Raw genomic sequence first — 15592 nt, 5'->3', positions numbered from 1 at the left:
TTGACTTGAAAGAAAATGCACAAACAACCCCCCTGATTTTTAGGACGCTGTGATGTAAATGTCCCTTACTTGAAGTGACTCTGCATGCTGTGTTCTTACTGTATAGTCTCTCCATCTAGTGGTTAGATGGATGGTGTGCCATAGATTCTTCATAATCTTTCAAGATGTTCACAGCTGAAAATGACTGAAAGCTATTAAAATATGAAGGAAATACTTTAGGAGAGAAAGCACATAGCTACATTACATAAGGAGAGACTAGAGTAAATGCAAAAAAAGCAAAACTAAACAAAAAACCCCCACTCGAGAATTCAGTGTAAACAGTCAGGTTAGGTTTTCATCACTGAAGCTTCCCCTTCTTAATAGCTAACTTTAGCTCAACTCCATTGTCTTATGTATATAGAAACCTACCAGCTTCCCCATGGGTCATGGGAGTATGAACAGTTGTAGAGGTTAGTGCCTCACAGGAGTGACCTGGAAATACGCTTCAGGCACTGTGGACCTCACAGTTAACCTGCCACATAGAGCAACATGACCTCTGTGTACAACCATGCCTCAAGCCTTCCCAGGCACATGTGCTATCTTCTGAGCAGGTGAAATGCCACCAGTACCCCCTTGATCCCACAAGTCATGGCCAGTTAAATCCAGAGTGAGCTGAGCAGGGGCTGCAGTAGGTCAAACTTCTGTCTCTGGAGCACAAAAAGGGGCAGACTGTCCTTTTGAGCAGGGCACTGCCCAGGTCTCTTCTCTCATATGGAATCATGTAGAGGCTAAGAAAAATATCACAAGCAGTAAATCCCTCCCCAAGATCAGGGAGGTGTTGCCCTCTTTTATCTGGGCTGGAAAGCTCCAGTGTTTAGCCTGAAAAATGCCCATGGTCTCAGCTGTGGATGCCACCTGGCTATCCCCTTCAGCTGCAGTCTGATCAGCCTATTGGTGTGGCCAGCAGTGAAGTCTGGACTGATTCCTGCATGCTTAAATTGCATAACTAAAACTTTTTACCCCAAAGTCATTTCACATAGTCCGCAGACATTGTTCTTCTTTCTCCTACCATTGTACAATAGAGTTCCTGTGTTTGGAAGGTACTCTATAGCCTTCTGCAAGGAAAATGACAGACCTATTCTCTTCAGAGAAAGAAAAGCTTCCTTTAGGTTGCAGCTTTCTTTTTCCATTTTTTTCTTTTCCAATCATGAAATAACACTGCAGCCTGTCACTTAATGAGCAATGTATCTGCTCCATCTTGTCAGCTCACAGGAGAGGGAATGCAGCTTTTGAGGTCAGCCAAGCAATGTATCAATCACTTGGTCCTCTTTTGAGACCATTTCTACTGTGGCCATCCTCCTCATTATATACCACTGTAGCTTCTCCCACGCTCTGTGCCCTGTCACAACTAATATGCCTGCTCAGCACACTGCCATAGTCATCTAATTACTGGTGCCTTGCATGTCAGATTGAGTGTAAAAGGGAGTATTGGGTATGTATGTGAGATGCAGTTTGGCTACAGGACAAATCCAGATGAGAGCTAATTGTGGCAGCCTTATGCTCAGCGCCTGAGATTAGACAAGCTTGCCTGTCACTGCCTCCAGCTGAGTTAAAAAAAAAAAAAAAAACAAGACACTTCTGCTACATCCCAGGATAAAAGTAAAGGAGAAACACCAGTTTCACACAAAAAAAAAAAAACTCTCAACACCCAGCTCCCACACATCTCCCTTCTTTTTTCTTTAAATATAGTGCTTTGCCTGCATTTAGGCTACCACATTTGGCAAGAGACTATCTTTGTCCCAGAGAAAACAGCTTAGTTTACAGTGAAGATGTGTGTTTTCCAGCCATCCTAAGTAAATGCCTTTTGATCCCAACAGGCTAGTACTTCTTGTGTCATTTTTAAAGATGTGGGTTAGGTCCTGTGTGTATTTTAAAATGTCTGTTATATATATCCTGTATGTTCACATTTAGATTGGGCTTTAGAAGCTTGGTTATTCTTGAACATTGTTTCAGTCTAATTCTTCCCATCACTGTCTAATGTGCTTCTATCAGCTGGCTGTCCAGACACTAAGCATTTCTGGGAAGCACTTCCATTGGACTACTGAAAATTACAGTGTAGTAATTGAATTAAATTGTCCAGTGGTTTTAGAATAGAATAGAATAGAATAGAATCAAGAAGGTTGGAAGAGACCTCAAGGATCATCGAGTCCAACCTGTCACCCTACACCTCATGACTATCTAAACCATGGCACCAAGTGCCACGTCCAATCCCCTCTTGAACACCTCCAGGGATGGTGACTCCACCACCTCCCTGGGCAGCACATTCCAATGGCCAACCACTCTCTCTGTGAAGAACTTTCTCCTCACCTCCAGCCTAAACCTCCCCTGGCGCAGCTTGAGACTGTGTCCTCTTGTTCTGGTGCTGGTTGCCTGGGAGAAGAGACCAACCCCCTCCTGGCTACAACCTCCCTTCAGGTAGTTGTAGACAGCAATGAGGTCTCCCCTGAGCCTCCTCTTCTCCAGGCTAAACAGTCCCAGCTCCCTCAGCCTCTCCTCATAGGGCTTGTGCTCAAGGCCTCTCCCCAGCCTCGTTGCCCTTCTCTGGACATGCTCCAGCAATTCAACATCTTTCCTAAACTGAGGGGCCCAGAACTGGACACAGTACTCAAGGTGTGGCCTAACCAGTGCTGTGTACAGGGGTACAATGACCTCCCTGCTCCTGCTGGCCACACTATGCCTGATGCAGGCCAGGATGCCATTGGCTCTCTTGGCCACCTGGGCACACTGCTGGCTCATGTTCAGGCAGCTGTCAACCAGTACCCCCAGGTCCCTTTCCACCTGGCTGCTCTCCAGCCACTCTGACCCCAGCCTGTAGCTCTGCATGGGGTTGTTGTGGCCAAAGTGCAGCACCCGGCACTTGGACTTGTTGAATGCCATCCTGTTGGACTCTGCCCATCTGTCCAGCCTGTCAAGGTCCCTCTGCAGAGCCCTTCTACCTTCTAACAGATCAACACCTGCTCCCAGCTTGGTGTCATCTGCAAATTTACTGATGATGGACTCAATCCCCTCATCCAGATCATCAATAAAGATATTGAACAGGATGGGGCCCAGCACTGATCCCTGGGGGACACCACTAGTGACAGGCTGCCAGCTGGCATGTGGCACCATTCACCACCACTCTCTGGGCTCGGCCCTCCAGCCAGTTCCTAACCCAGCACAGAGTGCTGCTGTCCAAGCCACAGGCTGACAGCTTGGCCAGGAGTTTGCTGTGGGGGACAGTGTCAAAGGCCTTGCTGAAGTCCAGGTAGACTACATCCACAGCCTTTCCCACGTCCACCAGGCGGTCACCTGATCATAGAAGGAGATCAGGTTGGTGAGGCAGGACCTGCCCTTCCTAAATCCATGTTGGCTGGGCCTGATTCCTTGGCTATCCTTCAGGTATGCAGTGATTGCCCCCAAGACAATCTGCTCCATGATTTTCCCTGGCACTGAGGTCAGGCTGACAGGCCTGTAGTTCCCAGGTTCTTCTGTTCGTCCCTTCTTGTGGATGGGCGTCACATTGGCCAGTTTCCAGTCTTCTGGGACCTCTCCAGTGAGCCAGGACTGGTGGAAAATGATGGAGAGAGGCTTGGCCAGCTCATCTGCCAGCTCTTTCAGCACCCTAGGATGAATCCCATCAGGTCCCATGGACTTGTGAATATCCAAGTGACTCAACAAGTCTCGAACTAATTCCACATGGATTTCAGGAGTACAACACTGCTCCTTGACCCCATCAACCAGCTCAGGAGGCCAGTTATCCTGAAGTCCTCCTGCCTTACTGTTGAAAATGGAGGCAAAGAAGGTATTTAGAATCTCAGCCTTCTCCTCATCCTTAGTTACAATGTTACCCTCCACGTCCAATAAAGAGTGGAGGCTCCTCTTGCCCCTCTTTTTAGCATTAATATATTTATAAAAATGCTTTTTGTTGTCTTTCACAGAAGCGGCCAGTTTAATTTCTAACTGTGCTTTTGCCTCTCTAATTTTTCTTCTACATGATCTAGCAACATCCTTAAACATATCACTAGTTGCCTCCCCCCCTTTCCAAAGGCGATAAACCCTCTTTTTTGCCCTTAAATCCTTCAGGAGCTGCTTGCTCATCCAGGCCGGTCATCTTCCCCGCCGGCTCGTCTTACGGCATGTGGGAACTGCATGTGGGAACTGCATGTGGGAACTGTTCCTGTGCCTTTAAGAGCTCCTGTTTGAAGTAGGTCCAACCATCCTGGACCCCTTTGTTCTTAAGGGCTGTTACCCAGGGAACTTTCTGAATAAGTTGCCTGAACAACCTGAAGTTTGCCCTCCGAAAGTCCAAAGTGAGGGTTCTGTTACTGCTCCTCCCTATTTCCCTGCATATTGAAAACTCCACTATCTCATGGTCGCTGCACCCTAGACAGCCTCCAACCATCACATCTCCCACCAGCCCTTCTCTATTTGAGAACAGCAGATCAAGCAGAGCCTTGCCCCTGGTAGGTTCACCTAAGAGCTGCATCAGGAAGTTGTCATCCATGCACTCTAGGAACCTTCTGGACTGTCTCCTCTCTGCTGAATTAAGTTCCCAGCAGATGTCTGGTAGGTTAAAGTCCCCCACAAGGACAAGGTCTGATGATCTTGAGACAGCTTCCAGCTGCTTATAGAATATCTCATCGGCCTCCTCATCCTGGTTGGGTGGTCTATAACAGACTCCAACCAGGATGTCAGTTTTGTGTGGCCTCCCTCTGATTTTAACCCATAAGCATTCAATCCTTTCATCTGCAACCTCGAGTTCTGAGGCATCAAAAGATTCCCTAATATACAGGGCCACCCCTCCTCCTCTTCTCCCTTGCCTGTCTCTCCTAAAGAGCTTATAACCCCCCAGTGCAGTACTCCAATTGTGAGAATCATCCCACCACGTTTCTGTAATGGCAACTACATCATAGTCTTCCTGGTGAACCAAGAGTTCCAGTTCCTCTTGTTTGTTGCCCATACTGCGTGCATTGGTGTACATGCACTTCAGCTGGGCTGCTGATTTCACCAGTTTGTGTGGTCCTCCCTCCTTTCCAGGGAGACTGGTTTCCACACCCACCCCCTTCAGACCTAGTTTAAAGCCCTCCCAATGAGTCCTGCCAACCCCAGTGCCAGCACCCTCTTACCCTTTCTAGATAAATTCAACCCATCTTGGTCCAGCAGGTCAGGTGCAGTAAGAGTTGCCCCGTGATCAAAGAAGCCAAAATTCCGCTGCTGGCACCATCTCCTAAGCCAACTGTTGATGGTGTGGGTTTTCCTGTTCCTCTCAGTGTACACCACAGCTGCTGAGGGAACTGAGCAGAACACCACTTGAGCTCCTGCCCCGTCAATCGATTTCCCAAGGGCCTTAATTTCCTTTTTAATCTTCCTGGTGCTGCTCTTTTCAATTTCTTCACTTCCAGCCTGAATTACCAGCAATGGGTAATAGTCAGAGGGCTGGATTAGTTTAGGTAACCTCTGGGTGATGTCCTTCACCCGGGCCCCAGGTAGGCAGCACACCTCCCTATGGGATGGGTCAGGACGGCATATGGGTCCCTCTGTTCCCCTCAAGAGAGAGTCTCCAATAACTATAGCCTTTCTCTTTTTCTTTGTAGCACTGGTCCTTAAGGTTTGGGGGGGCTGCTTCGTCTTTGGTATCTCCTTGATCAGTTCCTCTACAATACTCTCATCCACATTGCCCTCAGCCTGCAGAGTCTCATAGTTATTGCTCAAGGGCAGCGGGGGAGGGGAAGAGGGTCGGGGTGCATTCCCTTTGCTTCCCCTGACAGGGACCCGTATCCACCCTCCACTGCTCCCCTCAACTGGAGAGGGTTTCAAAGCCTGTTCCCACATATCCAACTCCCTTTCACATTCTCGTATGGTCCTGAGCCTTGCTACTTCTGCTTTCAGCTCAGCCACTTCATCCTTCAGCTCAGCTACCAAATTTATGAGAAAATTCACCTGGTCACACCTGACACAGGTGTCTCCTTCACCCTCCACACCAAGTGCCAGGCTTGAACACTCACTGCAGCCAGAAGCCTGAACACCAGCATGCTTGCAGAGAAACTCAGTCTGAGAACCTACTGCATGTTTAACACCCTTTGTCCGAGTTGTTACCATGGTAGGTACCTGCAGACAAGAGATCTTAAGATCAGAGATTTTATTGAGGGTTTTGGGTTTTTTTGTTTTTTTGTTTTTTTTTTTTTTCCCCTGTACCCTGTCAGCTGACCTGGCACGTGCAAGCAGGCAAGAAGCCTATAGCTCACCAGCCAAAATGGCGTCGCGCGCTCAGCTCCGCCGGGTTTTAAAAATTCCCGCGGCTGACGTCACAATCCCGAGCAGGCACGCGAGAGGACGACCGCTGGTTGTCGCTCTCTGCCAGGGGTCCTTCCGCCCCGCAAACCCCGAAAAGAAACGAAAAGAGAGAGAACCCAAAGCAGGCACAGCGGACCCGGTGTCGATCCTGATCAGCTCACCAGCCAGAAATATAATCATTTTAATGTTAAATTGCCTAATGCTTTTTCACCTGCAATACTGTAATTTTTCTGTAGGTTACATTACCTTGAGCAATATTTTGCTGGGGGTTTTTCAGCATCTCTGAATAGCTAATTGCTAAAGATAACATCTTCTAAAGGTAGGCTGCAAAGGCAATGAAACCAAGTGTGTATAAAATATATGGTACATGGTTTCAAAAACAAAACTGTGGGGGCACATCCTACAGAGCAGTCTAACACTTCTTGAAAGCCTCTGGCATTTCTTGCATTGTTAACAGATCCCAGAATGTACCAGCGTGCTGCTGCAACCACCATTAGACTCTGCTGCTTGCCTTCACCACTATCAAAACAGCTGTATTTGGGCTTAAGTATCTTGTAGAGACAGGGGCATGGCAAACAAGATCACACAGTTCAGCTGCTTCCCAAGATGTGGCACATGACTAGGGTAAGGACAGTAACACATCAGCCTGGCAGGATGCTCAGAGGCATCAAGCAATACAATTTCTCTCCCACCCCTTCAGTTGTACAAGCCCAGCTCCAGCAAGTCACATGTCCTACAGTTTACTGGCAGCCACGATGCCAAGAAAAGGTGAGATTACTGATACTGAGGAAGCAGTTGAGTTACTTAGGCATAAAACAGTTAACAGTTACAATACCAGACATCAAATAAAAATTGAGAGAATGTTAAGGAATATTATTTAATTTATAAATGATATGGCAAATATTAATAAAAATATTAATAACTTTTTATTAATATGAAAAATTGCTAAAAACATATTAAATAGGTTTGATGTACAGTTAGAATATATATTTACACTGGGAATGTACAGTATCTAGGCAAATATAACAATTTTAACAATTCTATGTAAACTGGTAGGAACGTCAGAAAGAGAGAGTCCCTGGGAGTGAAATGGCGCTCAACCATGGCGGGGTTGAGGGAGACTCAACAAGAACTGTTAAGCCAAAGAGGCAATTAATTAATTACTCACAGCTGATTCCACCCAAGTGGGGAGTGCTGCTGCTGTGTATTAGCTGTTGAGGCTTTCGGGGCGCTCCCTTACGCTGCTGTCAGGGCAGGTTGCTGGCAAGAAAGGCCACACTGCCTCAGGCTGCTTTGGCTTCAGCAGATGCATTCTTCGTGATGGGCGCTTGTTTTGTCCTGGGTAAACTGAGGCTCTGCAATATTCTAGTTGCAAGGGGAAGCAGGTTTGGCTCTGGCTCCTAAGCTTGTGGCTTCTCTAGCTTGCTGGGTAGATAGGCTTGTGGCTTTTACCCCAGGCTCTGGTTCCGGGCAACTTCAGGCAAGGCAGGTCCGAGGCAATTTAAGCAAGGTTTCTGCAAGGCTTGAGCAAGGCAGGGTGACTAGAAATCAGCCTCTATATGTATCTTGCCCGAGATTCAACTGGGCCAATAGGGCAACTGAAGCCAGCACATAGTTACCCAATGAAAAGGGGTTCTGCCAGGCTGTGGCCATAAAAGGCAGAAACATAGGCCTGGTCAGGGAGGAGCAGTGGCCAGTACACCTACTCTTATCCCAGAAGCAAACTTGTTTACCAGACATGCATGACCATGTCCCCTTTGTTCCTTTTCCCTTGTTACCCTGACTTTCTGCAGGAAGGAGGGGGATGAGGGGGACCATGTCACAGAATCACAGAATCAATAAGGTTGGAAAAGACCTCAAGGATCATCAAGTCCAACCTGTCACCCAAGACCTCATGACTACTAAACCATGGCACCAAGTGCCACGTCCAATCCCCTCTTGAACACCTCCAGGGATGGCGACTCCACCACCTCCCTGGGCAGCACATTCCAACGTCTAACAACTCTCTCTGTGAAGAACTTTCTCCTCACCTCAAGCCTAAACATCAGAGTCTGTCTGGGTTTTGTGCTGGGCTTGTCCAGCCCTACCATGACAGAGAAGCACCAAGTACATCTGGGGTTCATTGCAAGGGATTTCTAGAGGTCATTTGTCCTTTAAACTCATCTTACCATCCTTGTCCCCTCTGCAAAGCTGGGACATCCACATCCAGGTCACTTATAGTACTTAGAATCATTAAGGAAGAACATAGTTTATGATCCTTCCTCACTTGGTCCATTACTTGCGTTTCTTACTGCAATTCCATACTTCTAATGTCCTCTACACAACAGTAGGAATAGAAATGTACTTCTCAAAACCTACAAAGTACTTTTAAAAACCCCTACAGTTCTAATTTGTTAACTTGCAGGAGATGGACTGTAAATAAATAATATTATAGAATTATAATATGAGGCACATACAAATCAAAACAATTGGCTATGTTGGTGCAAACATGAAGTGGAAGACTCAGTGAGCATGACAGCTAACTAAGTTTGCTTTCTAATAGGTTTGTCTCACTACAAATGAATTTTTAAACTCAATTATAGAAGACTGGAGTGGAAAGTCACCCTTAATAGATACGGGGGACATATAAAGAGTGTTCTTTTTCAGGAACAGCCGTGATCAAAGCTTTCTCATTTTAATTATTAGAAGAGGAAGATAAGAGTTAAAAAAGATATGAACAAAATCAAAACAGAACGTAAACTAGAGTGGATTCTCTGGTGTCTAATTCGAGTTCATTGTACATTGCATTTTTCTTCTTGATGGGAACATTAATAAGGATCCTTCTGCTCCAGTGACGTGTGAAGAGCTCACTGTCATAGACTTCTGTCAACCTGATGGGTTCCCAAATCGCAATCTAATTTAGCAGGAACATATTGGGACTAACAGACAAACAGATTTATTAACATGTTGACACAGTCATGGTGACAATGCAGTCTTCTCTTCCTAAAGAAATAAGCTAAAGATGTAAACATAGAAGGATACATACCAAAATCACACCTGGAGTCTCTTCAGTGTCTTAACTGGAGTCAAATCCAGTTGGCAGCTGGTCGCAAGTGGTATTCCCTATGGCCAGTTCTCTTTAATATCTTTGCCAGTGATCTGGGTGAGGGGACTGAGTGCACCCTCAGTAAGTTTGAAGATTATACTAAGTTGGGAGTGAACGTTCATCTACTTGAGAGTAGGAGTAGGAAGGCTCTGCAGAGGAAGCTGGGCAGGCTGGATCAATGGGCCAAGGTCAGCTGTACGAGATTCAGCAAGGTCAGGTGCCAGGTTCTGTGCTTCAGGCACAACAACTCCATGCAATGCTGCAGGCTCGAGGAAGAGTGGTTAGAAAGTTACCCAGCAGAGAAAGACCTGGGGGTGCTGATTGACAGGTGTTAGAATGTGAACCAAAATGTGCCCAGGTGGCCAAGAAGAACAACAACATCCCTACCTGTATCAGGAATACTGTGACAAGCAGGACCAGGGAAGTGATTGTTCCCCTGTACTCAGCACTAACAAAGCTGCACCTTGAGTACTGTATTCAGTTTTGGCCCCTCACTACCAGAAAGACATTGAGTTGCTGGAGCTGGTGTCGGAGAAGGGAGATGCGGACACCAGATGGTTCATCAGCAAGTCTCATTTATTGGCACTTAGTGTTGAGGTTAAATACAATAGTTAATTAGCTCATACATATTGCAAGGTTAAAGCTCATTATTGGTTACTGACTATCTGCATTCCTGGCATACTTCTGCATTCCTGTGGCTAAAGGTTAACTTTCTGTTCTGTTTCGACATCCTGTTTATCTCCATTCTTCTTAGCTTCTGTCTTTTCAAGGACAGTCTGTCCTTGGCGTTACCTTTGCCTTATTTCTCTCTCATCAGTAAGTTAATCTGACTATGGCCTTTTTCTGTAAGCCAATCCTGTATGACATCCTCCACACTTCCCCCGTTTTCTTTTTGGGCCAACAGGTTAGTTTGCCATGTCTTCTCAATCATCCTGCTAACCATTGTTTGTAAGCCATTAAAAATACAAGGCAATAGTGAAAAAACAATCCTTTAGGTCTATAATCAAAAGTGGCCAATCTTGTGGTAACATGGATGGATTAGGGAGTCCAGGTTGAAGTGCTCCCATAGCTTCCATTTGCTCATTCACAGCCCTAAGATCATGTAGAAGACGATATTTTCCTGATTTTTTCCTAATAACAAAGATTGGTGTATTCCATGGACTAGTGGATAATTGTAAATGTCCTTGTTGCAATTGTTCTTCCACTAGCTGATGGGCTGCAAGAAGACTTTCCCTTTTTAAAGGCCATTGCTTAACCATTACAGGAACATCAGTGATCCATGTAAGTGGAATTGGGAAAGTCCAAGCAATGGCGATTACCCCAAAGGGTGCTCATTTGATAACACCACCCCAAGTTGTGCTAATACATCTCTTCCTATCAGGCATTGAACTGAAGGGGGCAAAGTCACTACAGACAAGACAGTAACCAGCTGTTGACCATCGATTGCCACTGTCACTGGTGGTGTCTTTTGTGCTAAAGTAAGTCCACCCACTCCCGTCACTGTGTCAGTGGTGGCTCTAATAGGCCAGTCTTGTGGCCACTTGTCTGGAGACACAATGCTGGCATCCGCTCCGGTGTCCAGCAAGCCCTTTAGTTCAATTGTTTTTCCCGCATAAGAAATCTTAATTTTCTTTGTGGGTCTGGTATGTAAGTCCATTGTGAGCATTGCGATACCAGATGATCCAAAACCCTGATCACCCCGAGGGTCATTTCGCAGTGGCTGCAAACCACTGCTCAGCTGTGGGAGTGGTATAAGCTGAGCAATCCGTTGTCCTGCTTCAATTGTTAAAGGTGGAAAAGGAGTATGTGCCATAATCTGTATTTCTCCCTTAAAGTCCGCATCAATCACACCAGGCAGCACAAAAAGTCCCATGATTGAGGTGGACGATCTGCCGAGCAACAACCCTCCATAGCACTGTCCCTTTATCTGTATAGGTCCATAAAGTCCTGTAGGAATTTTTGTAGGTCGTGTTGTTGCCAATGTGACTCTTACTGCTGCTGCCAGGTCGAGTCCCAAGCTCCCTGCTGTTGCAGGTTGAAGACAGGAGGTGGCACTGATGTTACGGCAGCTACTTGTGTCCGGGCGCGGCTGCCTTTCGCGCTGCGCTGGGCGTTTCCCGACCGGCGGCGGCATGCAGAGGAGTTGTGACTATCGCTTCTACAGTTTTGACACCAGACACCTGTTGCTTGACATTCTCTCCTAATGTGACCTCCTCCTCCGCAACGATAACATCTCAAAGAAGCTTGACGCCGATCGGTGGAGGTTGCTGGAGCCACCGTAGAAGCTCGGAGTGGCGCAAGAGCAGCAAGTACTTGATTTTGTGTCAATTCTGCCTGTTTCTGCAAACCTACTCCTAACTCTTTAATAGCATTGACCAGAAAGGCCTGTTGCCCCGAGGGTTGCAATGCCATTCTCTCTAGTGCCTCCTCTATAGACCAATTCGCTCCTAAAGTTGCTAATACCCTTTTTGTGACCTCATTGCTGTTCTGTAAGGCGCACTGTTTTAGCAGAGCACCCCTCATGTAGTCCGGTACTCCGGCTTTCTCTATTGCTGCAGCGGCTTTGTCTATAAAGCTTCCAAATGACTCATCCCTTCCTTGTTTAATTCCCATGTACATAGGTACTCCCGTACTATCTTTCACCTGATCCATAGCCAACCTTACTAGTCGCATAGCTTCCCTTACTTTCTCTGGACCCATTATCATTTGAGCTTCTGTCCTGCGATAAAGCCCTATTCCCATTAATTCATCCAGCGTAATTCCCTGAAGCGGATCTCCCGGCCCCCTTTGCACACTTATAGATTCTTGCACCCGTGCCTGCCAATGAGCATTGAATAACAGCTGTTGATGTTGTGTAAACATTAATTTTGCTATACTCCGTAGATCATTAGGCACAAGCAGCTGTGTATCAAACAAATAATCTAACATCTGCTTAACAGGTTCACTCTTAAATCCGAACTGACTCACTGTCTGTCTCAACTGTGCTAGTAGTTTCCAATCTAATGGTGTATAAGTACCCACTTGCTGTACTTGTCCATTCTGATCTACTTGCTGGTCATAAAATACGGGAAATGCCCATTCTTTCGCCGCCTCCACCTGCACCTCATCTCCATTCTCCAACCCATTCTTTGCCAAGGCATTCCATGCTTCCCGCCTCTGCTTTACCATCTCCTCCCACAGGTCACTAAGTGCCCCAGGGACAGGTTCTGGCTCCTGCAGTGGTTGAGAAGCACCAATCTCAGTGGCCTTGTGGGCTGTGTTAGCGCTAATGGGTTCAGAAGATACAGGAGATTCTGATACCTCTTCTAAGGAAGGTGCAGTGGGCTCGGCAGAGCTGGTTGTGGCACCCGTACCTCCAGCAAGGGGTATTACCACCCGCGTCACACTCGGTGCACGGGGCTCATCCTCTGATCCATACTGTGCATTCTTTTTATACGCCTCTGCTGCCTCTTTAGCTGCCCTTCTCTCTGATTCTTGTTTTAACAACTCATTATGCACTACTCTCCAGATTTTCCCTAACTTTTTTGCCGTCTTATCATCCTCCAGGACCGCACTCCATAACTCATCTCCTAACTTTCTCCATTCTGTGATTTCATGAATTGTATGTGGATTCCCAAAACAACCTTTTGCATGACCCCATGCTAACAATCCCGTGAGGTCTTTTCTTACATCTATCTCCTTCACCCCCCTCCTTTCTAGGTGGGTCATAAATAAATCATATGCTGCTTGCCTGTCCATTTTTGTCGTCAGCGCTGTTGCAACTCTCCGGCTCCGGCAGCACGTATGGCCCAGGACCACCGCTGTAGCTCCTGAGGGTGCCTTCCCTCCTTCGTTTGGCACCGGCCCGGTTGCGTCGGGTCCCAACCCAACTTCACCGACCGTGGCGCGTCCTCCCCCGTTTTCTTTTAGCGAGACGCAGAGGATTCGGACGTCGGGGTCACCATTTGTCGGAGAAGGGAGATGCGGACACCAGATGGTTCATCAGCAAGTCTCATTTATTGGCACTTAGTGTTGAGGTTAAATACAATAGTTAATTAGCTCATACATATTGCAGAATTAAAGCTCATTATTGGTTACTGACTATCTGCATTCCTGGCATACTTCTGCATTCCTGTGGCTAAAGGTTAACTTTCTGTTCCGTTTCGACATCCTGTTTATCTCCATTCTTCTTAGCTTCTGTCTTTTCAAGGACAGTCTGTCCTTGGCGTTACCTTTGCCTTATTTCTCTCTCATCAGTAAGTTAATCTGACTATGGCCTTTTTCTGTAAGCCAATCCTGTATGACATCCTCCACAAGCTGGTCCAGAGGAGAGCAACAAAGCAGGTCAAGGGTCAGGAGAAGAGGTCTTACGAGGAGCAGCTGAAGGAACTGAAGTTGTTCAGCCTGGAGAAAAGGAAGGGGAGGAGAGACCTTCTTGCTCTCTGCAATTACCTGAAAGGAGGTTGAAGGGAGGTGGGTGTTGGTCTTTTCTCCCTAGTAATAAGTGATAGGACGAGAGAAAATTGCCTCAAGTTGCACCAGGGGAGGTTTATACTGTGTATTAGAAGAAATGTCTTCACCAAAAAGATTATCAAACAGTGGAGTAGGCTCCTGAGAGAAGTGGTTGAATCACCATCCCTGGAGGTGTTTAAAAGGCACATAGATGTGGTGCTAAGGGGCATGATTTAGCACCAGACTTGACAGAGTTAGATAATGGTTCTATGATCTTAAAGGTCTTTTCCAACCAAAAGGTTTCCATGTTTCTATGGTTCATGTTTACACAACCTTCCTTCTTTTACATATACCTTATCTGTGCAGAGGGCAAATTCTTTCAAACTCTTCAAGACAGAGGAAAAAATGTGCTGACTGGTGCCTCTGCCTTTATTGAAGATATTTAGGTAAAGATGCCATGACTAGCTGGGGCTTTGCATTCCTCAGTTAATATTAAACTTTTGACACAGCTGCAGCTAAGATAGGATCCTGAATTCTTCAGTCAGAGAAAATTCACATTAGCCATGAAAAATTTATTTCAACTAAACAATATAGGATTGGACCATTATCTATTATTAATTCTTTTTCCAGGCTAAAGTAATTATGAGATAAACAGGTTCTGTTCTTGCGGAAAAGAAAAAAAATAAAAGGAAGAAAGAGGAATGGTTGCTAGTGTTTTCAGAAAGAATGGATTTTATTTTGTAACTGCCTTTTCACAGAAAATCATTAAAAGACTAGAAAGAAAAATACTTGTTATTTTTCAACAGACAAAGTTCGTGAGTGTTTACTTTGAATGGGAATATTTCTGCTGAAACTCCAGGTAGAACCAATCACTCTAGAGGGTTAGAGGCATAATTAACTAAAACCAAACAGTCTCACCTCATTGCTTTGCCTTCCATACACACTTATGCAGCTACTATGTACGTTTTTAACCTGCAGGCTGATACATAAACACATATGTTATGCAAAATCACCCACACACAACAAAGGGGTAGGTAAAGCTCTGATGGTTTCCATTGCATGACTGTGTGCTAGTTGTGCCTGGCAACAGGAGATGACATTCAACTCAGGTGACTAGTGGCTTTCACCTTTAACTGTCTTCTAATAATTCACAGAGTTGTGCACTTCAGTGTTCTCCTGTATCAACTTAAACCCATTCACTTCAAACTTCTTGTGGGTTTTTTTTAGGTAAAATTTGAATGCGCGTTCCAAGGACCTGCCTTTTTACTTACTTAAGCCTGTACTCTACAGGGGCTTAGTTCCCTTGGGTGCAGTTTACTCTCAAGTATCACATTCAGAAGGCAAAAATTCCTTACAGCAGGCATAAATTACATTTTTCTGGGTATAAGACTCGGTCAATGTACTTTAAATATTTGAATGCTTCATGAAATCCTGCTAGCACCTCTGGATTTGATAAACACACACTGGAGGGAAGTTGAGGAATTAACCATAACCTCGGGAGACCAGTGTTCTGATGCTCCATGTAGAGTTGGTGGAGAGAGACTGGGTCCACAATTAGCCTTCTTGCAGAGTATGTTTTTCTTTGTTGGCTACAAAGAAGCTTAGGGAGACCTAAGAACTTTTTCATAATCCCTGTAAAATGAGGCTAAGCACCCAAACATGATTCTCCTGGTTTAAGACAACCCACTTCCACAAGCAAGCTCCCCGCACAATGAAAACCTTCCTTTTGGGGATGTCTTCATTTTGCTTCTGCAACTACAGTGT

At 45.9% G+C, this 15592-nt stretch overlaps 1 protein-coding gene across 1 annotated transcript in view; it reads left to right on the top strand.

Moving 5' to 3' along the window:
* The window catches only part of LOC128974576 (pinopsin-like), a 99708-nt gene that overhangs the window by 60478 nt on the left and 23638 nt on the right, over positions 1-15592 (top strand). The window lies entirely within an intron of this gene.

This window comes from Indicator indicator, chromosome 1 (genome assembly GCF_027791375.1).
Source record: "Indicator indicator isolate 239-I01 chromosome 1, UM_Iind_1.1, whole genome shotgun sequence".
Lineage (NCBI taxonomy): Eukaryota > Metazoa > Chordata > Aves > Piciformes > Indicatoridae > Indicator > Indicator indicator.
This window is presented reverse-complemented; position numbering and strand designations above follow the sequence as displayed.